We start from the raw sequence: 25,438 nt of genomic DNA, 5'->3' as shown, positions 1-25,438 counted from the left end.
GATTAAAACCCTTTTGGAAAACAGGAACAAATGATAACCAGTTGTGATACTTTTCCACATTTTTACAATATTTAAAAATATGTTCAGATATCCAAAACTGATCCCACAATTTGATTTATTTACAAGTCCCCTGAAGTGCTTAATAAGTACAATATGGTACAATGAAAATCATGCTTATTACTGCTATTGGGTTGGTAATTCTCCAAGATGAAATCATACTTTTCAGGTTATAAATATACATTTTATTGTTGATTTTATGCTGCATTTTGAAATACTGCTTCTCTGCTTTCATATTTTCAGGGCCTTACAAGGGCATCATAAATCAACCCCAAACTGCAGGAATGCTAATTGATATCAGGTGATTTCAAAATGAAGGCTAGGTTAAACTTGCTGGGTTTCATAAATTCCAATTCTTGTGGAACTCTTTCAAAAGCAAGACTTGCAAGGAATTCATATTTGAAGATTAATTAAATAAATGTAAGCCCATTATACATTTTAAATTTCTGTAAGAAGGCTTAGCAGAGGTGTGCAGCAACTCAGTTCAAATGCCAACATACAGAAATATGGAAGAGATAGGACATACAAGATGCCTTATCATAGGATCCAACACCTTCTTAGCTAAAAAAAAAAAAAGGAAAATTCTATTATCCATAAGTTGATCTGAATGATTTTTGTAACCTTTGTTTTGCCCCTTTCTTTTACAGTATACTAACACATATATATGGACTTTAGAAAGATGGTAACGATAACCCTATATGCAAAACAGAAAAAGAGACTCAGATGTATAGAACAGACTTGTGGACTCTGGGAGAAGGCGAGGGTGGGATGTTTCAAGAGAACAGCATTGTTCTTCTGATATTACCATCCATATTAATTGTGTTGCACTGAATTCTAGGTATAGGTCAACAGGTGTTACCAGGAAGAGTAAAGTTGCCATTTCTCAATTTGTTAGACCAAAAACAATGATACACTTCAGACTGGGGCAGGGGGAGGCAATGGACCAGCATAAATACTGGTACATCAACTTATAATTTCTATGAGATAACCTATTTGAGATAGAAAAATTAAACTTTGAGTAGTTTCACATTAATCCCTCTCCAAAAATTACTATAACAGCATTTCCCAAAATGTGCTATTTCATGGAAGAATACATACAAAAAAATGTTCATATTTGAGGATTGTGTGTGTGATCAAATCTTTAAGTTAATGAAAATTATTGCTGAGAAAGAGAATAAGTTTTAACAGTTACTTAAATAAAAATGATGATCAAATAATTGTCTAGTCTTGGTAATTCATAGACAAAGGCAAAAGTATAGAGTGAGGTAACATGAAAATTAGCGAATTTTGAGACTCACATATTAGAACATATGTCCAAAAAATCTTACGCTCAAATCATATAATACTAGAACTAAAGCTCTCAGCTATCAGTGTTGTTCAACTCCTTCATTTTAAAAATACAGAAACTTGAGGCCTGAAAAATGAAACTACTAACTGAAAGTTACAAGCTAGTTATCAACAAAACCAGAACAAGAAATGAGCACATGGGCTAGTTCTCTATTCATTTGATGATAGTAAGGACAGCAACCCGGCCATCTGCAATCTGTCCCTTTCCATAAAGTAAACAGGCCAAGAACTGACACAGGAAACTATTTCTCACCTTGGTCAGCTCACAAGTCAATTGAGACACTCTTAATCACACTAAAAAAAGTTCTGCTAAAGGAGACAGTGATGTTTTTGCTTTTTTGATCTTTTATAAGTTACAGAGAAAAACCAATATTCTAAAAAGAGATTATAAGCTGTGGACTATAACAATTCTTGATCATTTTGTTTTAATTACTTCCTTAAGGATTTACATTGACAGCATTAGTTCACCATGCAGCAAATACAGGACCCCCACTCCTCTTCCCACCTCTTCTCTTGTCCTCTTGTAGCCTTTGGATATTATCCAAGAGTGAAGAAGGCACAGATGAGGGCTGACTGAATCCCAGAGACACTGAGTTCAAAGTGTGTGTGTCTGTGTCTGTGTGTGCTTGCATACAATTGGTTGCTCACTTGGAAGGGATGCTCACAGTGAGTATAATGTGTGGCAAGTGCTGTCTCATTCCAAAAAACATCTACTTCTGCTTTATGATTACACCAAAGCCTTTGACTATGTTCAGTTCAGTTCAGTTCAGTTCAGTCGCGGAGTCATGTCTGACTCTTTGCGACCCCATGAATCGCAGCACGCCAGGCCTCCCTGTCCATCACCAACTGCTGGAGTCTACTCAAACCCATGTCCATCGAGTCGGTGATGCCAGCCAGCCATCTCATCCTCTGTCGTCCCCTTCTCCTCCTGACCCCAATCCCTCCTAGCATCAGGGTCTTTTCCAATGAGTCAACTCTTGGCATGAGGTGGCCAAAGTATTGGAGTTTCAGCTTCAACATCAGTCCTTCCAATAAACACCCAGGACCGATCTCCTTTAGGATGGACTGGTTGGATCTCCTTGCAGTCCAAGGGACTCTCAAGAGTCTTCTCCAACACCATAGTTCAAAAGCATCGATTTTTCAGGCACTCAGCTTTCTTCACAGTCCAACTCTCACATCCATTTGACTGTGTAGATCACAACAAACTGTGGGAAATTCTTCAAAAGATGGTAATACCAGACCACCTTACCTGCCTCCTGAGAAATCTGTATGCAGGTCAAGAAGCAACAGTTAGAACCAGACATGGAACAATAGACTGCTTCCAAATCAGGAAAGGAGTACGTCAAGGCTGTATATTGTCACCCTGCTTATTTAACTTATATGCAGAGTACATCATGTGAAATGTTGGGCTGGATGAAGCACAAGCTGGAATCAAGATTTACAGGAGAAATATCAATAACCTCAGATAGGCAGATGATACCACCCTTATGGCAGAAAGCAAAGAACTAAAGAGCCTCTTGATGAAAGTGAAAGAGGAGAGTGAAAAAATTGGCTTGAAACTCAACATTCAGAACACTAAGATCATGGCATCTGGTCCCATCACTTCATGGCAAATAGATGGGGAAACAATGGAAACAGTGACAGATTTGATTTTCTTGACCCTGATGCTGGGGAAGATTAAAGGCAGGAGGAGAAGGGGATGACAGAGGATGAGATGGTTGTATAGCATCACTGACTCAATGGACATGAGTTTGAGCAAGCTCCGGGAGTTGGTGATGGGCAAGGAAACCTGGCGTGCTGCAGTCCATGGGATCACAAAAGTCAGACATGACTGAGAAACTGAACTGAAGTGAGGTGCTGTCTCCAACACTCTCCTTTTCTAGGCATTTTCTTGATCACCAAGAGAATCAGACAGAAGTCTAGTTCTGCCTAATAGAAGCTACAACAGGTTGACCTCCAACAAGGTACCAACAAGATTGAATTCCCATATTTGTTGCTCTTTTGAGGAGAACATGGAACTTTCCAATAACCAGAGGACAAAGAAAGGGAAGCAAGTAATTCAATGCTCACTGTGAACCAGCCCTTGAAATATGTCCCATTAATACTCACTTTGACCTCAAAGGGGAGAAAGTATCATCTCCATGTAATAGATAAAGGAAGATCTGAAGAGGTTGAAGGATTTGCCCAAAGGCATCTAGATCCATCTGACTCTGAAGTCTATTTTCACCTTGTAGTTAAATAAATTAAAATAAAATTTTAAAATGAGGTAACACCTAGGGTCACAGACAGGTAGTAGCAGAGGTGAGACCAGAAAGAATCACTGAGTTTGGTCCAGTGCTTTTTCTACAACTTTTAGATAATTCTACAACTTGCAAACTCAGAACTGACAGAACAAAACAAACAGGTTAGTATAAGATTAACATGTGAGGTGTGTTAGCACAGGAGTGTGTGTGTATGTGTGTGTGTGTGTGTGTGTAGTTGCATATATCATCTATGTTATGTACCTATGTTATGTACCTATGTCAGCAATATGTGTGGCAAGGAGAGAAATTTAAACATTAATGAATTGTGCTTCTATTTACATTTCCATCACCAAAAGCTAATTGTTTGTAAGAGAAAAGAATTTCTTCCCTTAAGAAAATTTCTCCTTGTACTACATTAGTAAATAAAAGGGTATACCATAGCTGGCATTCTGGATGAACTTAAGACTGATGAAATTCAAACATTCTTGTGAAAAGCAAACAACTTCTGTAGTCAAACAATAAATCACTAAATGAATTTATTCCATCTCTGAAGATTAAACATCTAGGCACATTACTGTATAATTTACTTTTAAAAGGATTTCTTTATTGTCAAATTTATATATCTTCTTTCCAGTTACTTTTCACTCTACTGTAACCTCATCATTCTATTTTGTGGATTTATTTGTTTTATATTAAACTACAACACTATCTTTTCTGAACATTAAATGAGAAGACAGAAACTCCAGAAAAGAATATTCCTATAACACTGGCAGGGATAAAACTGACAGGCATAACAATTAATGTTAAAAACTCAGTGGCATTACCCATCTGTAATTTATGTCATCATCTAAACTAGGAGCCTCTGAGACAGAGGGTCTTGGCTCTGTAAGGTCGTTTAGGAACCTAGAATTTTTCTATCCCATGGCTGAACCAACTTCTAGGATCTAAGGTTATCTACTGTGTGCTTAGTCACCTCAGTCATATCCAACTCGTTGCGACCCTATGGACTGTAACCCTCCAAGCTCCTCTGTCCATTGGATTCTCCATGCAAGACTACTGAAGTGGACTACCATGCCCTCCTCCAGAGGATCTTCCTGACTCAGAGATCTAACCAGAGACTCTTTTGTGTCTCCTGCATTGACAGTCAGGTTCTTCACCACTAGGGCCACCTAGGAAGCCCTCTCTACTGCTTGGGATCCTTGGGAACAAAGCGGCAAACTAGTGAAGAATGATAGAGCATGGACATTGCAGGAAGAGCACGGAAGACTGCAGGGGCCAGGGGTGGAATTATGCCCATATACCACTGACAACAACCTAGTTACATGGACCCATCTACCTGCAGGGAAGGCTGGGACATTCAGTTTTTCTGCATGCTAAGGAAAAAATATTTAATGAGACCTGGTAAAAAGTGTCTTGATGAAAGTGAAAGAGGAGAGTAAAAAAGTTGGCTTAAGGCTTAACATTCAGAAAACTAAGATCATGGCATCTGATCCCATCACCTCATCATGGGAAATAGATGGGGAGACAGTGGAAACAGTGTCAGACTTTATTTTGGGGGGCTCCAAAATTACTGCAGATGGTGATTGCAGCCATGAAATTAAGACACCTACTCCTTGGAAGGAAAGGTATGACCAACCTAGATAGCATATTAAAAAGCAGAGACATTACTTTGCCAACAAAGGTCCAACTAGTCAAGGCTATGGTTTTTCCAGTGGTCATGTATGGATGTGAGAGTTGGACTGTGAAGAAAGCTGAGCACCGAAAAATTGATGCTTTTGAACTGCGGTGTTGGCGAAGACTCTTGAGAGTCCCTTGGACTGCAAGGAGATCCAACCAGTCCATCCTGAAGGAGATCAGTCCTGGGTGTTCATTGGAAGGACTGATGCTGAAGCTGAAACTCCAATACTTTGGCCACTTCATGTCAAGAGTTGACTCATTGGAAAAGTCCCTGATGCTAGGAGGGATTGGGGTCAGGAGGAGAAGGGGACGACAGAGGATGAGATGGTTGGATGGCATCACCAACTCGATGGACATGAGTTTGAGTAAACTCTGTGAGTTGGTGATGGACAGGGAGGCCTAGCGTGCTGCGATTCATGGGGTCGCAAAGAGTCAGACACGACTGAGCAACTGAACTGAACTGTTGTGCACACAGCAGTCCTAAACAATTAAATCTTGATTATGGAAGAATTACATGTAAAAATTAAGCCATAGTCTATTTACAGAAGGTAAGTTGACAATAAAGCAGAATGAAGTGCCTTAAACTAACTCTGAATTTTAAATGTTTTTTTTGTAAGCTGTGTCACATCATTTGTGGAAAGAGATGGAGTTACATATGTATGTACACACATGAGAATGTTATAAAAAATATCAGACAAAAACAACCTACATCTTTATGGCCACCATGTTCTCCCCTTCAATGACTAATCCATTCCTTCTCTGCTTTAGTTTTCTCTCCAGATCACATTTCCTCCTTTGGTGCGAATCCTCCTACCACAAGCAAATTCTACCTATAATCTGTTTCCTAAAGATGGTCTTGACTCTATCCCTACTAATACCTTTTCATTAGAGAAGCTATTCCACCAAGGGGACACCTCTAGGAACCAAGAATATATCCCTGACACCAGCTACAACTGAACTGATCAAAGATGGATGCCTGACCCTTACTGAACCAAGGAGAGTCACTATTGTAGGAATTTGTAGTTGAGACTAAAGTCTATAAAGCTGGGCATGAAAGGTCAAGTTGTTTGCCTGCCACAAAGCCATGCTTAAGTCAACAACAGCCCAAAGTTACAGGAGAAAAGTAACCAAGAGCCTTGCAGAGGAAGACAACTGCAGAAAGCAGAATAGAGCAGACAAGCAGAAACACAGACATGAGAGAAATACTCCAGAAAGAGAGCAAGGAAGAGGCCCAGCTGTACCCCTGCCACTGGGCTCCACAGCCTCCCCTACATCCTCACAATCAGTCTCCCCTTCATGCTAATTCCAATGTGCTTGCAGCCGCTCGGGCGGCCGCAGCCAGACACCTCTCTGGAGGAATCTAGTTGGGGAGGAAGCCGAGGTGTCGCTGGCCCTGGCCTGTGCCTGGACACTCAAAGGGGATTACAGCAGATGAAGATGGAATCCCAAAGAACATCCAAGATTTAACGAGGCTGAAGAATTGGGGTGATGGCACAAGACTACTCAGGTTATGGGTGTTACATGTGTGCTTCCAGAGCAGTAGTGTGAGGAAGCTTGAAGTGGGATGGCAGGACGGACGGCCTCATCCCTATGACAGTAACTCCAGTGATCCAGAGAATTGGGATCGGAAGTTGCATAGTAGACCTCGTAAACTTTATAAACATTCAAGCACTCCCTCACGTGTTGCTAAAGGAGCTGTCGACCACACCAAAATGAGTCTGCATGGTGCTAGTGGGGGACATGAGAGATCAAGAGATAGACGAAGGTCAAGTGACAGATCACGAGATTCATCTCATGAAAGAACAGAATCTCAGCTCACTCCTTGTATTAGAAATGTTACTTCTCCAACACGACAGCACCATGTTGAACGTGAAAAAGATCACAGTACCTCTCGTCCAAGCAGTCCTCGTCCTCAGAAAGCCTCTCCAAATGGATCCAGTAGCAGTGCTGGGAACAGCAGCAGAAACAGTAGTCAGTCAAGTTCAGATAGTAGCTGTAAGACGTCTGGGGAAATGGTGTTTGTGTATGAAAATGCAAAAGAAGGAGCTCGGAATGTAAGAACTTCAGAAAGAGTGACACTTATAGTGGATAACACTAGATTTGTTGTAGACCCGTCCATTTTTACTGCACAGCCAAATACAATGTTGGGCAGGATGTTTGGATCTGGCAGAGAACATAACTTTACACGTCCTAATGAGAAGGGAGAGTATGAGGTGGCAGAAGGAATTGGCTCTACTGTATTTCGAGCAATTCTGGATTATTATAAAACAGGAATAATCCGTTGTCCTGATGGCATATCTATTCCTGAATTGAGAGAAGCTTGTGACTATCTTTGTATCTCTTTCGAATATAGTACTATTAAATGTAGAGATCTCAGTGCCCTAATGCATGAGTTGTCAAATGATGGTGCTCGCAGACAGTTTGAATTTTACTTGGAAGAAATGATCCTGCCTCTCATGGTAGTCAGTGCCCAGAGTGGGGAATGTGAATGCCACATAGTGGTGCTTACAGATGATGATGTAGTTGATTGGGATGAAGAGTATCCACCGCAGATGGGAGAAGAATATTCACAAATTATTTATAGCACAAAATTATATAGATTTTTCAAGTACATTGAAAACAGAGATGTGGCCAAATCAGTTTTGAAGGAGAGGGGTCTTAAGAAGATTAGACTGGGAATAGAAGGTTATCCTACCTACAAAGAAAAAGTAAAGAAAAGGCCTGGGGGCCGCCCTGAGGTGATTTACAACTATGTCCAAAGACCCTTTATTCGAATGTCTTGGGAGAAGGAAGAAGAAAAGAGCCGGCATGTAGACTTTCAGTGTGTGAAGAGTAAATCTATCACCAATCTTGCCGCCGCTGCCACAGACATTCCCCAGGACCAGCTGGTAGTCATGCATCCGACTCCGCAAGTGGATGAGCTGGATATTCTACCCATCCATCCCCCTTCTGGCAACAATGACCTCGATCCCGACGCACAGAATCCGATGCTGTGACGGTGATGTTCCTTGAAACCATAGCATGCTACTCTCCACAGTGACGCTGCACTCTCCTCATCCTGCACTGCAAGGCCACTCTCTTCATTGTGAGATGCACAGGACGATGTTTAGGATTTTGCAGTGTAGGCTTTTTTTAAAGACCAAAGGTAGCTGAATGGTTTTTTAAATGAGTACAACTCTAGCATCTTGAGGTTCCAGTTATATAAATGTATTTGTTTACTAGTAGGTTTGTGAAATTGGTTCTTTGTATGGGAGACAGTCCTTTTTCACACATCTAGATCTTTCCAGAAGTGGTGGAAATTGGCAGCTGGGGTACTTTGTCTAGATATTCATCACACCCCAGATAAATTGTAGAATATTATATAGTTGCACTTTATAAATGGTGGTTAAGTGGAACTGTTCAAGCCATTTTTATAGTTGTGATGCACAATATAATTTAAATAAGTGCTTCTATCAAAGTATTCCTTCAGTAAAATATGTATAGTTTGCTGCCCATGATGAGCAAAAAATGAGTATCAGTGGGCTTATTTGAATGATGAGGATGAGATTCAACCATATCTTATCAGTTATCTCAGTGCCGTTTTCATCCTTTTCAAGTGAGTCACATGCAGTGTGTGTGAGCATCAGAGGTGGGTTATTATCCGGTCTGCCTTACCCTTAATCTGTTCACAGATATTTATTTACTAATGATTTTTTTTTGAAAGTTACGGGATAGGCAAATGAAGTGTTTGCTCTTCATTTACTAAATGATTGTAAACTTGTTTTTCATCAAAATAAAATTCCATTGTTTTAAAAAAAATAATAATAATTCCAATGTGCTCTTTTTTAAATAATTAAATGACTCCTCTCTGCCTGAGATGCATATTAGCTCCCTTCCTCCAGTCCATCCAACTTCCCCCATTTATATAAGTAAAACCATCCCACAAAACATTTCTCTTTAGTTTCAGACTTAATAAATACAATTCTCAGGGGACCCAAGTTTATAGACAATGTAGAAAAATCTATGAAACAGAAATGAGGAGGCAGGGGGAAGAACTGATCCAAAGAAGTCATTCAAACAAAAGGAAAGCAGATAAATGGGGTGGGGTACTGTCAGGAGTAACATCGATATTCTTATACAATCTAGCCACTGCCTCTTCTGATTCTCTCAACGTACCAAATTTCCCTCCCTGAAGTCTTCACATTTCATAATCTTTTCATGGAAGATATTTCACACCCCAAATCTACCTCATCCAAGTGTCTGCTCAAATATTACCTCTCAAAGAGGACTTCTTCATCCACACCAACCAACGTTCCCTGCCCACCCTTGTCATTCTCTAAAACATTGCCCTGTCACTCATAATCTGAACTTATCTCATTTGTTTGTTTTTTTCTTAATAACTTTGTTTCTTTACCTACTTATTTCCCAGCAGAATGGAACCTCCAAAGAGGAAAATAAGCTTCCCTGACTTGCTGTATTTCCAGCTACACCCAGATAGCCAAGTAAAGGCACTCTGAAAAATATTTTTGTCAAGTGAAAAAATGAGATACCTCAAGTCTAGTGTCTCGACTCAAACTCATATCTGGCCACTGAGATTTGGACACAGGACAGACATGCAGAGAGGTCTGCCTAGATTGGATAAGGGGAGACAGTCTTTCTCTCTTGGAAATGTGGAGAGTGTCCATGAGGCAAAATACAATGAAAACAAAATACAAACTAAAGAGGAGATGGTGACACAATTTACAGCACAAATACTGGTTGTCAGGAACATGTCAAGGAAAGGATGCGCTTGCCCCACACCTTAAACAGCTGCATGTTGTTAGTAAACCCTGAGGTTCACCAACAAAATGAAACCAGGCTAAGCTAGGACATTTGCAAAGATGAAATTTTAATAAAATGTCACTGTTGGCCTATATAAAGGGAATCTACAGCCAACCAGTTCCTTAACTGTTGACAAAACAACATGGCTTTGGAAACAGTCTCTTTCTAAAACCATCCCTTTCTGGTGCCATCTTTAATCTTCCTCCAAAATTTTGTTTTTCTAAGGCTGAGAAAAATATATCATCAAAGGGTGGAGACAGCCCATTGTGAGATTTACTGAGATGGAAAATTTTGGAGCAACAAGCTACTGGAAGACCAGGGCTGAGGTTACTCACACTCGTTTCCCTTGTGCCTCGTCCCAGAGCCTGGCATGGAGTAGACAACTGATGTTGTTGAATCAATAAATGACTAATAATAATATCATCATGTAATCCTAGAGCTTGAGAGCTGGGAGGGCACCTTAAAATCAGCTCAATTTACAGAAGATAGGACTGGGGCTCAAAGGAAATAAACAACTGTTTCAAGATCACTGACTCCCAGATCAGGATTCAATGCATTCATCTTTTTTACACCACTTCATCCACTAACATACTGCTTTCCAGATTACAAACCCTTTTCTACATATGTGAGGATCACATTTGATCCTCACAGCCCCACTTGGAGCCAACAGGGGCAGGATGGTCATCATCCTTATTTTGCACTTCATAGAAAGAAATGAAAAGAGCTTAAGACACTTGCCTACATTTATACAATTTCTTAGTGAGAGGTACCAAGACTAGACTCAGAGTTTCTAACCCGTGGTCCAAGGCTCTGTATAATCCACTGAAATTCATGGAAGATGAGGGCTTGGAGCTGAAAATATATTTACTTGCTAAGGCTGCCATAATAAAGTCCCACTGAAAAAATAGCCAAAACACAGAAATGTACTGTCTGACAATTTTGGAGGCTGAAGTATGAAATCAAGTTGTTTGCAGGGTTGAATTCTCTGAGAGGTATGAAGAAGGAGCTGTTCCAGGCCTCTCTACTTGCCTGGCAGATGGCCTGTACCTCTTCATGTGTCTTCCCTCTATACCTGTCTGTCTCTGGGTCCAAATGTTCGCCTTTTTAAGGACACCATTCCGAGTGGATTAGGAACCCACCCTATGCCAGTGTGACCTCATCTTAGCAGTGTGATAACATCTGCTAAGTTGCTTTAGTCATGTCTGACTCTGTGCAACCCTATGGACTGTAGCCTCCAGGCTCCTCTGTCCATGGGGATTCTCCAGATAAGAATACTGGAGTGGGTTGCCATGCCCTCCTCCAGGGGACCTTCCCAAATTACATCTGCCACAACCCCATTTATAAATAAAATCACCTTCTCAAGTATTGGGGGTTAGGCTTCAAAATGCAAATTTGCTAGGGGAAGGAGACAAGACACAATCCAACCCATAACAGCTAGAAAGGGGTATAAAAATAGAAAGACAGTTTTTCGGTGAACTGATGGACGAATAACTTGAATGAGCAGAGATTGGTGGGGCAGGGCCAATGTGTACTGTAGGAAGAGGTAAGACAGGTAGAGTGCCAAGGCTGAGGGGCCCAGACTTAGGATGGAAAGAACCTCCAGGAATCTCTCCCATGAAGAGTGTGGCAGACCCCTAAGGACCATGGAGGCTGAACATGCCCAGATATTTTCTCATAATCTTAGTCTCCCGCTCTGTGAATCTAAATAACAAAGTGAATCAGTTCAAATGAAGGTTGACTCTGTTTCTATAGCATCCAGGATAGACCAAATAAGACAATCTTCCTCAAAGGAGGAGGAAGGTAAGTTGTTTCAGCAGGTGGAGAAAATGTTCTTGGTGTCCCACATCACACCCTCTTGGCCCACCTCCGACTCTAGTTCCTGCCCATAATCCATAAGACTGTCCCCCTTCAAGTGTATATAAGTGCCTCTCTCTGCCTTTCTGCCTTGAAAAGTTCTGCAGACATGAGGGACCAGATATAGTGGATAATGAGGACCCAAGATGTTTCCTGAAACCCCATGATGGTGCTGGAACAACCTCTGTCCATGGGATGGACAAACCTGGAGGCATTTTGTAATTTTCAAAAGGGATCCTGTAAAACAAACCCCCCAACTACCTATGGCAGAGGCCTCAATAGAGGCCTCCATTGTTTTCTTTTTCCCTTTCCCATCTCCTCACCTCTCCTTCATTTCTGCTTCTTGGGATCACCTCCAAAATATACTATCCACACCCAAGTCCTCGTCTCAGCCTGTGCTTCTGGGAAAATCTAGACTAAAACAGCAAAAAATGAAACTGAGGTCAACTACAGGGACCTCAGCACTTAAGTTACCTACTACTGACTATGCACTTGATCCCAGTAAATGGCCTGGGTGTCTGCTGTGCGCCAGGCAGTTGCCAGGTGCCGAGACTAGACAGTGGAGCAGGACATGGCCTCTGCCCTCGGGAAGTTTAGAATCTTCTGGAAAGGATTTATGGCTTAGAATATCCTCTAACTCTTGCTGAAACACAAAGATCCACCTCCATTTGGTATTTCTGATCCACAAGGCCCCCAGTAATTGCCAAAAAAATCCACTTCTTTGCCTGCTTCAGAACATCCCATTCAGTTTATGACCCAGGTTCCCATGGCTCCAATTTACATGTGATTCACATAACATCTGTTTAATTTTAAAGTTTATATGGCAGTTTTTTGAAATCCCAGAGACTTTTTCAACTTTTTCCCTCTTCCCTCAAACACCAAGAAGATGGAGAAATTAATTTCCTGTGTAAAAATAAGAGATGACAGAAGGTCCAAGGTTAAACCTATTTACAAAGGAAATTGTTGCCAATGTTTAGAAAAGTCTGTTTTTATTTGAAAAACTCAGGGATCTACCTGGCCTCTAGTGTCTCAGAGCATTTCACTATGAAACAGTTTCGACCCACAAACTGCAATGGGGAGGAAAAAAGTTCGTATTTGTTTTTCCCCAATATGCAGTAACTGTTGGCTAATAGGCCATCAATTTGTTCACTAAACAGTCACCCTAGGAAGTTGCCCATTTTCTCTCTGGGGTTGTCTGAGAAGACCACACCCCAGAGCCTCCCCAAGCACCCCTACCTTCCTGGGGTTTTTTTCCTCTTTGAATGCTGCTGGCATGAACAGTTCTGGGCTCCCTTCTCTCCTAGCTGGCTCCCTCAAGCTCACATTCCAGACCCAACCACTCCCGTGGAGGGAGGAGAGAAGTGTTGAGTCTTCCCCACAGTCAGATGACAACTGATGTCACTTTGCTTCTTCCACATGCCGTACAGAGGGCAACTGCATTCTTTCTCCTTCTTGTCTAAAAAGACCCTTCTGGTTTGGCACTTGCTCTGAGTCTGGGGGGATCTTCTCAGTCCATGGATGCAGTCCACTGCGCCAGCACATCACGGTGTTTAAGGAAGAATCATGCACCCCAGAAGACCCTGCCTCTTCCAGGCCCAGCTCAGCCACACAGCACCGCTCTGCTGTTCTTGCCCCTGTAAGCTGAGGGCCTCTCTGTGTGGACCCAACACTCCCACCCAGTCATTTATCCTTGATGTCTTACCATCCACTGGAGAAATATGGCCTAGGATTCCTCAGTCCTCAAATACCCCAAACGTTTCAGGGATTGCTCTATGGGTTGACCTGGGTTCCCTGAAACTTCACATATTGAAATCTTAATCCTCATATCTCAGAATATGACCCCATTTGTATATGGGGTTGTTGGAGATGTACCTGGGTAAGATGAGCTAATATTAGAGTGGGTGAGCCCTAAATTCAGTGTAAAGGGATCCTTATAAAATAGGGGAATTTGAACACAGAAGCACAAACACAGGAAGAATGCCATGTGAAGATAATGTACCTACAAGCCAGGAAGATGAAAGATTGCTAGCCAACCCCCAGAAGTGGGGGGTGAGGCCTGGAACAGAGCCCACAGAAGGAACCACTGTCAACACTCAGATCTTGGACTTCCAGATATCAGAACAGTGAGACAACCAAACTGTGTTAACGAAGCCATTCCATTTGTGATACTTGGTTATGGCAGCCCTAGCAAACTAATAAAGACTGTATGATTGCTATCATAATGGTCCTGCCCTAAGGCAACCAATGCTTCTAGTCCACATGGTTGAACTGGAAAAGAGTCAAAGGGATAAAATCCTTGGGGGAAAAGCACTGGGGAAAATATCAAAAATGTTATTCTGCTGCCATTCCATATAATGTAAGAAAGGCTTATACAAAAAGGGTTATTTGGGAATTTGATTGCAAAAATGTTATTAGCACTTTAGGATGCTATCAGCATTTTCCAATCTTGATAAAGTGAATCCTGCATTGTTTTAATATCCAAGATAACATTATTATAAAAATTATTAGCTTGGGGTTTGCTTGCTAGAGGCACCAGAAGAGATCTAGGTGAATAGAAGGCCAACACTAGTTCCAACATTTGCTAACTACATGAGACCCTGGACAACACAAAATCCTCTCAATATATTTTCTCAATTACGAAAGGACAATAATATCTCTTTGTAGGGTTATTCAGGCAAGTAATAAAACAATTTCTATGTAGCACAATGCCTGGTATTTAAGTAGTTTTTTTTTTCACTTCTTTCTTGCATGCCCCTTGCATGTGATGTCCAGCTAACTGGAAATGAAGAAAGGAAGGAGAAGTTAGATAGCAGGATCAAGGAAAGAGTCCTTTCATTTCAGGGAGAAATTATGTTTGTGCCCCATCCTCTGAAGTCCTACATACTAACAAGTATAAGGACCTTCCCAAATCCCCTGCTTTTTTGAAATTAAACAAGGCATTCAAATGAATTATCGTCATCATAAAAGTCCTCTTTACACTGATTAAAGGTAAAAAGAAGTTCTTTTAATGAACCCATGAAGTAAGATTCAAAGGTCAAAGTCATGTAAATATTATTTCCACTAGGAAAACAAGATCACCCCTTTGATTCTAAAAACTTATTTCTGAATTTGATTCATCTGTGAAATAAAGGAGAAGAAATTATGAGGAATTGTCACCTGACAAACTGGGACCCATCATTCATGGTGATCCCCAAACCAATCCAGGTGCTCCTGCCTTAACAGGACCAGAGTGGTGGCTCTGTCCTCAGTTAACTAGGAACAGTCACAGGCTATCTTCTGGGAGGTTCCAAGGATCGAGGGCTTGGCCTAAGAATCCAACATTAGCAGCTAGACCCATTGGTTCTCAGACATGTCTGATCAACACTGAAAGGCTTAGGAAACACACTCGAATAAATTCAAATGGTTAACAGCATACCCCTCCAGAAGTTAACTAACTAGAGGTAGGGATATATATGAATGTACATGTGTATATCTGCATATTTGAATATGAATACTTCTGTGTTTATGTGTATGCACACACACACACACACACACACGAATACACACAGACACCCACATAGGGAATGAAACTTATCAAATAATTCTGCAACTTTCTTTACTTAAAATATACATGTATATTTTTCCATATCAACACAATGATGTAACTTATTATTTTTAATTAAGTAGTATTTCACTGTGCAGATATATTTTCATTTATTTAGACATCGCCACTTTAACAAATATTGAGGTTGTTTCCAGCTTTCTGCTATCACAGATTTGCATATATATTTGATACTTGTGCAAATACAGCCACAGGATGAAGTAGAATTGCTAGCTCAAAGGGAAGTGTATTTTACATCTTGACTGACAGACTCAAATGGGCTTTTCAAACAAAGGTCTTCCATTTACAATTCTGCCAGTAATATATGAGGAGACATACTAGGGATGAACAGGGGTGGTTCTTTTTAAAAACACAGATGCCCAGGCCTCACGCTCTCAGAAAGTTTGGTGCAGTATGAGGTGGGCCCCAGAATATCTATCTTTTTCTTAAGTGTCTGAGGAAATAGAAGGATCAGCCAGGATTAGGAACGTCTGAGGTAAACCATCCACCCTTGCAGGAGGTACCCATTAGCTACATATCAGTTATTCATCTTATTGAGAATTACTCGCACATGTGGCTCTGACCCATGGAGGGAAAAGTAGTATTTGAAAACCAGCTAGAATTGGTGCCAGAAAGACAAGTCCTGTCTGCTAATCCTACTTCCCTATAAATAACTGTAAAAATTTCCAATCTGTATTGCTAAGATCTGTTTTGAAGCTAAAAAAGAATGTTTTATTTCGCTCTAATACTGTATTGAGTGAAGAAGATAACATATTCTTGTTATTATTCTACTGGCAGTTTGTGAGTTAAAGAATCCTTAGTGCTTTGAAAAAGTGTCATGAACTTGGAGTAAGTTGGCTACTGGATAGTGAAAACAAATGACATTTGCTGCTACACATGCCAGTTTCACTGTGGCAGGAGACTAGATGTTGAACTGCACCCCTTATATTGATGGAGAAGAAACCCACCCTCGATCTTCCCAGGGAACTCTGGGAAGTAGTGAGGAAAACGCAGGGATGCACACAGATACTTACAATGTTCAATTATCTGAGAAGCATCTTTGTGTCTGCCTAGCAAAATGATAAAGAGCATTCTTAAGTTCAAAGAGTTGAAAGACTCTACAAACTTCCTCAAAGGCCTAAGCCAAGAGTTTTCAACTACCAATACACTTAGGGAGCTTTCAAAATTACTGATGTCCAGGTCCCACTCTTAAGAGACTAATTTGATTGGTCCAGAGTGAAGCCCAGACTCCAGCATGTTCTAAATGTCTGTAAAGAATTTAGTGTGCAACCAGCATTGAGAACCACTGTCATAACCTATCATTCCTGGGACAAACCTGGCTTGCTTCCAACGTGCACTGTAACATTCTGGTCTGAATTAAGTCACCTATGAGAAAGGAGAGGAGGAATGGAGAAAGAAAAGTGAAACCTAAAGAGATTCCCTGGGCAAACTTCTTCTTCCTCCCCTCTGTCCCTCAGCTTCAAATTATGTCTCTATGCTGCCTGATGCCAAACTTAAATAAAAGAGTTTTGAGGCAGAGTGACTTTTAGGGAGGGGTGGGAAACTCAAAATGTCCAGGGGCTCGGTAAGTGCCATATATGAGAGAGGCAGCCCAGCAGGACCGAGACAGATGACTGTCCACAGGGCCCTCATTGGCTCTAACCAAACACTGATGTGTAATAATTATTCAATCCCAAAGGCCCCAGATAAAGTAATTTTCTAAAGAGGCTAAAAATACAATTTTACCAGAAATGTTGCAATCTGCAAATGTTGGAAACTAACTCCTTTCTTTCCCCTCTTTTTTAAAAATTCTGAATGAGCTAAATAAAACACATCTGCAAGTTAAATGAAGCCCAAAGCCTACCAGCTTGTGACCTATGACTTCAAGGAGCCATCCATTTTTCATGATTCAAATCTAGAAACACAAATCCAAAGAGTGAAAACAGTAAAATACAGCTGGAACCCACTGACAGGTTTGCTTAACTTATTAAAGGGAAGGTTTGAGTCTCTTAACCAGATGATGTTCATAAAACCACGGGTAGACAGTGCAGGACTTGCATTTAAGAGTTAACCCACATGGATTGGGAGGAGCTAGTTAAAGCTGCATCTTTCCCGAAATAATTTCCCTTTCATTTCCTCCCCCCATAAAAGTCCAGGTGTGCCTTTTGTCTTGTCACATGTCAAAGAAGAGACTCTTTCCAAGTGATCTTCATTCCTTTGGCTACCATCTGTGCTCCCAAGCCTGGCTTCTAATAGGTATGTGGTTGTCAACACCATCAAGAAGAAGCATTTTACATAATAAATTCAGAATTCTTCTGAATTCCCTTCCCTGAGATTAGACTGATAGGATTTTGCCCAGAAAATATACAGGTAAGACAGACCTGTGCTGACAAATCCTAAAGAGTAGAAGACATAAGCCGTGGCATCAATTACACTAGTAAAGAGGGAAAAAAAAAAGTTAAGCACTAGATAAACTAAAGAATTGGAACAGGAATATACTGAAGAAGGTTGCAAAAAGACAGCCTGTGGCTGGTAAAAGACAGAGGAAACCTTGTATGCCTGTTTCCCTTCTCTCATCTAGGAAAGAGGGATTTCAGAGCCCTAAATGTCTGCTTTCCATGGTAATTTGGAATATTAAATCATACCAACATATGTGAAGTTGGCTTGCAAACTGGGAATTCTTTACATGTAAGGTGCTCTAAGAGCTGGCTGGGCAGTAACACCCATTTTGTGGGAGATGTGCTCAGGAGGCTCCGCTCCCCAGAAAAATGGACTATGTGAGCCCTGACCACTTGGCCAACTGGGTGAGCTGCAGTGGAGACTGGCCGAGGAGGAGGAGGAAGAGACAGCAGATCAAGGCTGCTGGACCCGATTCCTGCACCCCACCAGCCACTGACTCCACAGTGGGCAACAGGCCTTGACCAGCTGACAGGCTGCAAACACAGAGATGGTCATGGAAGGAAGATTCTTGTTTCGTACACTTCTCCAGCCTCTAACACAGACATTCCCAGCCCTGGAAGTCACTGAGACCCGAAAACTGTGGCACCCACCACCAATCTGACTTCATCACAAAAGCCACATGGTTATTACGGGACAGATTCAATACCACAATCACTGAGGGCATACCTACCGCATGCTTAGTATACTTGTGTACTAAGAAGTCACTGTGAGGAATTCAAACAGATTCTCTTCTTTCTAAATGGCCAGAATGCCAAATTTAATGTATGTTAGAAACATTAGAGCACTACTCACTGAAGGAGAAAAATACCCTGAAGGATAGAAGAAAAGAACTGATGAAACAGGAATCACAACATGGGGCACAGAGTCTGGAAAAGAGAGTAGAGTAAATGTGATGTTGTGATGAGTGTCATGCAATGTCATGTCCTTTATTGTTTGTAGAAAAGTTACAGTTAAGACGTAATGAGGACTTCCCTGGTGATCCAGTGATGAGGACTTCACTTCCAGCACAGGAGGTGTGGATTCAACCCCTGGTCAGGGAACTAAGATTCCACAGGCCTCGAGGTTAAAAAAAAAAAAAAAACCAAAGCATAAAAGAGAAGCAATATTGTAACAAATTCAATAAAAACTTCTTTAAAAATATCTCACATCAAAAAAAAAATTTTTTTAATATTTAATGGGTGTTTATTTTAGATGTCAGATTTATGTATTGAATATTTTCTAAATATGACACTGCTGGGACTGGTCAGAAGTAGGATCAATTTATTGTGTTACAAGCAGAAAAGTTAAACCAAACACAAAGCTGTATTTGTTCAAGTGATTAAAAAAAAAATTCCTCTGTCAGTAAAGCTTACAGGCAATTTGAACACTGAGAGACCAACCAGTCAAAGCACCAGGGGAAAGTGTTACAAAGTAGACAGAACCAAGAAGGGCCCTGATGGTGGGAAGGACTTTACAGGCAGAGGAAAGCGGGGGATTGGTGCGATGTGGAAAAAGAACCTGAGCAGGGACATATTTCCTTTTAAGCCACAATAGCTATAGAAGCCCAGGGCTTTCTCTGGTGGGACGTTCTTTATAGCCATTATTATCATTATTATTTTGAAACTCATGAAACCATGTATCCATATATTGCTACCCCACTTCACAGATTGTAAAAAGAAGTTTTAGCTCTAAGACTTGCTCAGTAGTCAGAGCCAGTAAGTGAAAGAATCAGGTCTCTGACACCCAGCCCAGGAGTCTTTCCACCATACTCATCCTTAAAGAGGAGCCTAGATCTACCAAGCCCCTCACGTTCCCTAGCACCGAACTGGTGACTTCCAAAGCTTGTCAATGACGGAAGCGGGTCAGTAAGCAGTACTGAAGAAAACGAAGACCTCTGGGCAGAAACAAGAGACGCAGTAATAAAAAAGGGGAGGCCATTTGATAGAAACATGGAGAAGAGAAGGAAGAGAGTCCAGCCTTTATCCAAATGCAATGAATTAGCTAAGCACCAGCCACACGCAGATCTCCCTAAATGTATTAAACGTATGTGCCGTGTAGTTCATCACGGCTTAAAGAGCAGACTTGTTCTCAGACAAGGACCCTACCCTTCCTCTCCTGTGAAAAAGAATGAAAACATTGACTCAAGAGCACAGCCACCTGCAGGAGCTAAAGCCTTTTGGAAGAAAGCAATTCATCCACACAGATGAAAGAGGCATATACATAGAGATGGTTTTGCTTTTGCAGGTAAGAGATACATCAGCACACCATTAGCTCAAAAATCTAGCTAAGAAGTGCACAGAAATTTGAGAAATCCAATTGTGCAGTATTTCAGACTGCAAGGCCACAGAGGCAACAAAAAGTGTTTACATTCAGCCGATAAAATTAACTCTCTTTCTCCTCTTTCTATTGGTAAGCCTTATCAGGTTGGGAAATCAGACACTCTGTCTCTGGTCTTTTCTGAAACGCATTTTCCTTTTGTGAGTGTCATCACACACTTCACACACACAAATGCAAGGTGCACAGAATTATTCCACAGATGAGGAGGAAAAAGGAAAAAATCATTGCAGAATTACTAGGGGTTTTCTTGACCACTTCTCTGTTTTCTTTCAGAATGTTAAGTAAATGGCAGAAAGTAAAGTCAGGATAAGTTTCAATCGTTCATAACTTGACCACGGCTGAGAACAAAGGCAGATGAGAAAGAAAGAAAAAACATGGTGGAATGAAAATATCAAATTCAGTATCTGCATAGATTCTGTTAGTTTTTAGAAAGAAATCATGAGAGTTACGAGCTAGTAACATGAACCTTGTCCCACCTCCTACTGTTTCCTGCCTGTCTCTTCCCAAGGGGTTCCTTTGGTGCCCCATGTAATGAAGGGCTCATGATTTTTTATATGTTAATTATCCTCTTTCCTAGCCAAACATCACACAGAGTTTCTTTGCTGATTACCATCTGAGTGACAGTTATTAAAAACAACTTCCATATTTATACTGAAGAGAAATGTGAACATTCTGCAGCCTCAATCAACACTCAGAGTTAAGTCTAGACAGCCCATTATCTTGTGCAAAAATAAAAAAAGTATATAACAGGATGGGATGGGGACTACTTATTTGAAGGAAAAAATCCTTGAGATATTCAGAAGATGACTGAATATTAAGAATACAAGAATCTTTAGATATCTGTTTTCTTCACCTTTAATGTCTCTAATAAACAGGAATTCCAAAACAAAATGCCAGTATTGTATGAAGCATAAAATCTTCACCTAAAAGAGAACAGGATGGTCACTGAGCAGTGTAGCAGGCTGCTACTCTGTTCTAGAAGCTACTGTAAGTACTTCACCACCTATGCTATCCTTATAACATCCTGCAACAAAGGATCCATCTCCATTTCACCCAGGCGGAGCACAGAGATCAAGGGGGACACCCAAACTCACCTGGGGCTTCTAGACCTCAGACCTCTCACTTCTGTTCACTCATTCATTCTCCAGATCATCAATTTATTGAACAACCAACTCAAGACAGGTTGTGTTAGGCACCATGGATGTTCAGTTCAGTTCAGTCGCTCAGTCGTGTCCGACTCTCTGCGACCCCATGAATCGCAGCACGCCAGTCCTCCCTGTCCATCACCAACTCCCAGAGTTTACTCAAACTCATGTCCATCAAGTCGGTGATGCCATCCAGCCATCTCATCCTCTGTCATCCCTGTTTCCTCCTGCCCTCAATCTTTCCCAGCATCAGGGTCTTTTCCAATGAGAGAACTCCTCGCATGAGGTGGCCAAAGTATTGGAGTTTCAGCTTCAGCATCAGTCCTTCCAATGAACACCCATGACGTAAAGACAGATAAAACATACTCTCTCGCTCCTGAAAGCTTTTATTATTTGTCTGTTGTAATTTTCAAAATCACAGAAAATCTCTTTGAATGACATAACCTAATGACTGCAAAGAGGACACTGCCTATGATTAAAGCTCCCTCTCTTCTCTTTTCTTTTTTCTCCTTCCTTCCCACCTTTCTTGTCTGTCCTTCATAAGGAGGAATGAAGTTACAAAACTCAGTACATTAGATCCTGTAGTGCAATGTATGTTGGTCACTGAAACATAATGTCCCAAATAAGGATTTCAAGAGAGTCAATTTCAGGTGTATCAGAAACAAACAGGCTTGCACAGTCAAGTTTATAAAACTGGGTACATGACACACCCCTCCAACGATTCAAAACACAATCAGCATGTTAAAGGCTGCCAGAAAGATGTATTCAGCATCTCTCAAGACAGCACCCCCTAAAACTTTTTCAATCATTGGAATACTTACTTGGAAGAACTTGACAGATAGTTTTCCAAATATTGGCACCTAGAGGGAGAATTATACTGGGGCATAGTTTAATACTTCAATTGGGGGAAATATATGGATCTTTAATCCAAGGTACCACCTTGTAGAGGAGCACAGAATATATTATCAGAAGACCTGGGTTTGAGTCTATTATCTGTTGCATATGGGCTAAACAAACATAGACAAATTACTTAACCTCTTCAAGCCTTCCCTTTCCTATGTAGTAAATAAACTGAATAATGCATGCTCTGCACTTATCATTGGAAAGATCAGAGATGATATGTGTTTATATGTATGCATATGTGTATGTAAATGAGTGTGTATATATATACATATATATATATGTATAATAAGCAACTAAACAGTATACATACATATATATATACACACACACACATTGACATAGAAAACATTGTTGTTGTTGTCACTATTAGTCACTCAAGTAGTGTCTGACTCTTCATGACCCCCATGGCCTGTAGCCCACCAGACTTCTCTGTCCATGAGATTTCCCAGGCAAGAATACTGGAGTGGATTGCCATTTCTTTATCCAGCGGATCTTCCCAACCCAGGGATTGAACCCGTGTTTCCTGCACTGGCAGATGGATTCTTTACCACTGCATCACCTGGGAAACCCATAGACACACATATATATGAATATATATATATACATTTTAATGCCTTGCAAACAAATGCACAATAATTAGTGTCCACCTTTAAATACAGAATGTAATTCAGTTGACCCATAATGAAAAAGGTGTATATTCTAATCTATTGTTCCATTCATTATAACTATCTTTGAGCTGCTAGCCATCCACATTTTTACAGAGATCTTTGGAGAAATGGTATTTTTTTAAAGAAACAATTGACTGGAGTCATTCCTACATGAAATACATCTAGAATAAGAAAATTGGCTTTTACCGTGGTTGGCAGTGTGATCCAATCAATTTAACTAACTTGCAAGAGATTGAAAAGAAATTTCAAAAGGTAAAAGAAAACTTTGCATGAGTCTTTGTGTTTTTCCCTTGTAATGTAATACTAGACCACCTGACCTGCCTCTTGAGAAACCTGTATTCTGGTCAGGAAGCAATAGTTAGAAATGGACATGGAACAGCAGACTGGTTCCAAATAGGAAAAGGAGTATGTCAAGGCTGTATATTGTCACCCTGCTTATTTAACTTATATGCAGAGTACATCATGAGAAATGCTGGGCTGAAGGAAGCACAAGCTGGAATCAAGATTTCCGGGAGAAATATCAATAACCTCAGATATGCAGATGACACCAGCCTTATGGCAGAAAGTGAAGAACAACTAAACAGCCTCTTAAACAAAAGTGAAAGAGGAGAGTGACAAAGTTGGCTTAAAGCTTGACATTCAGAAAACTAAGATCATAGCATCCGTTCCCATCACTTCATGGCAAATAGATGGGGAAACAGTGGCTGACTTTATTTTTCTCGGCTCCAAAATCACTGCAGATGGTGACTGCAGCCATGAAATTAAAAGACGCTTACTCCTTGGAAGGAAAGTTATGACTAACCTAGATAGCATATTAAAAAGCAGAGACATTACTTTGCCAACAAAGGTCCGTCTAGTCAAGGCTATGGTTTTTGCAGTAGTCATGTATGGATGTGAGAGTTGGCCTATAAAGAAAGCTGAGTGCTGAAGAATTGATGCTTTTGAACTGTGGTGTTGGAGAAGACTCTTGAGAGTCCCTTGGACTTCAAGGAGATCCAACCAGTCCATCCTAAAGGAGATCAGTCCTGAGTGTTCATTGGAGGGACTGATGTTGAAGCTGAAACTCCAATACTTTGGCCACCTGATACAGAGAGCTTACTCAGTTGAAAAGACCCTGATGCTGGGTAAGATTGAGGGCAGGAGGAGAAGGGGATGACAGAGGATGAGATGGTTGGATGGCATCACCGACACAATGGACATGGGTTTGGGTGGGCTCTGGGAGTTGGTGATGGACAGGGAGGCCTGCTGTGCTGCGGTTCCCAAAGAGTGACATGACTGAGTGACTCAACTGAACTGAACTTGTAATGTATTTGTTTGTGGCTGTTTCTTTTTTTCCATGTTGTGTTTTCTTGCCTCCAATAAAATGGAATTTCTTGACATCCCTTTATCTAAAACAAGGGATTTGCCAGGTTAGACGTCACAGTCCTCTACTTCCTTTCTTAAGCTCTATCTAATATAAGATGGTAGCTAAAAGCTCAAATATAACTGTATTTGAGACTATTATTTTTAACATATCTTTCCTTTCCACAATTATTTGTATTCAGCATTGTAACCATATTTACAAAATTATCTAATCTTTTTAGCCTTTTCAATGAAGAATATTATGAAAATATAAAAAGAATATGATGAAGAATTAAGTAAATTTATATTATTACCAACTTAAGATCATCTTGAAACTCTGCATATAATAAACTCATTTCTTTATAAATATATTCCAAAAATGTATCTTAAAAGCTATATATCAAAATGGTATTAACAAAGGGTATGACTAAAAAGTGAGTGATTTTTAAATATTTTGTCTACCTTGTATTTTCTAATTTTTCTAAAATGAACACGTAAGTTTTCTTTAATAAAGATAAAAAGGGCTTTGAGGTAAGGAAAGCGAAGTGAGTGCTTGTATTTATACTGCCCCCAAGATTCTCCACAAAATGACAATTAAAGGATTTTTATAAAGATATAGCCCATTAGAGTAAAGAGCAAGAGAAAATACAACCACCACCTAATTCTGGAATCTAGAAAGCAGATGACTCATGGTAATTGACTTAGCAGACCCAAGAAAGCAGAACACTAAGCTGATAGTGGGAAAAACCATGAAAAACCCAATTTACCCTGAAGAACACCCAAAAGACTCCAAAACTGGCTGCACCAGGTATCTCTGTAAATGGGAGTGAGAGTCAGATGAAAGAAGGATTTGTGTGAGTCTGTTTAAGAAGTAAGGAGATCCCCAAGTCCTCTCCATGACTTCCTGGGGCCAGACAACTGCCCCGCCCTCCTCTCAAGCTTCCCCAACCTGTTCATAACACTGGAAGTTAAAGCTCTAGAGAGAGCACAGCAGAGGGTCCTGGACAAGGAGGCATCAGATACAGGTGAGAACAGGTGTACTGAGCC

At 40.7% G+C, this 25,438-nt stretch overlaps 1 pseudogene; it reads left to right on the top strand.

Annotated features, from left to right (window-relative positions):
* The first annotated feature begins 6,734 nt into the window (after window positions 1-6,734).
* Window positions 6,735-8,546, top strand: LOC110138025 (BTB/POZ domain-containing protein 10 pseudogene; annotated as a pseudogene).
* The last annotated feature ends 16,892 nt before the right edge of the window (window positions 8,547-25,438 follow it).

Source organism: Odocoileus virginianus, chromosome 18 (assembly GCF_023699985.2).
Source record: "Odocoileus virginianus isolate 20LAN1187 ecotype Illinois chromosome 18, Ovbor_1.2, whole genome shotgun sequence".
NCBI classification, from domain to species: domain Eukaryota; kingdom Metazoa; phylum Chordata; class Mammalia; order Artiodactyla; family Cervidae; genus Odocoileus; species Odocoileus virginianus.
This window is presented reverse-complemented; position numbering and strand designations above follow the sequence as displayed.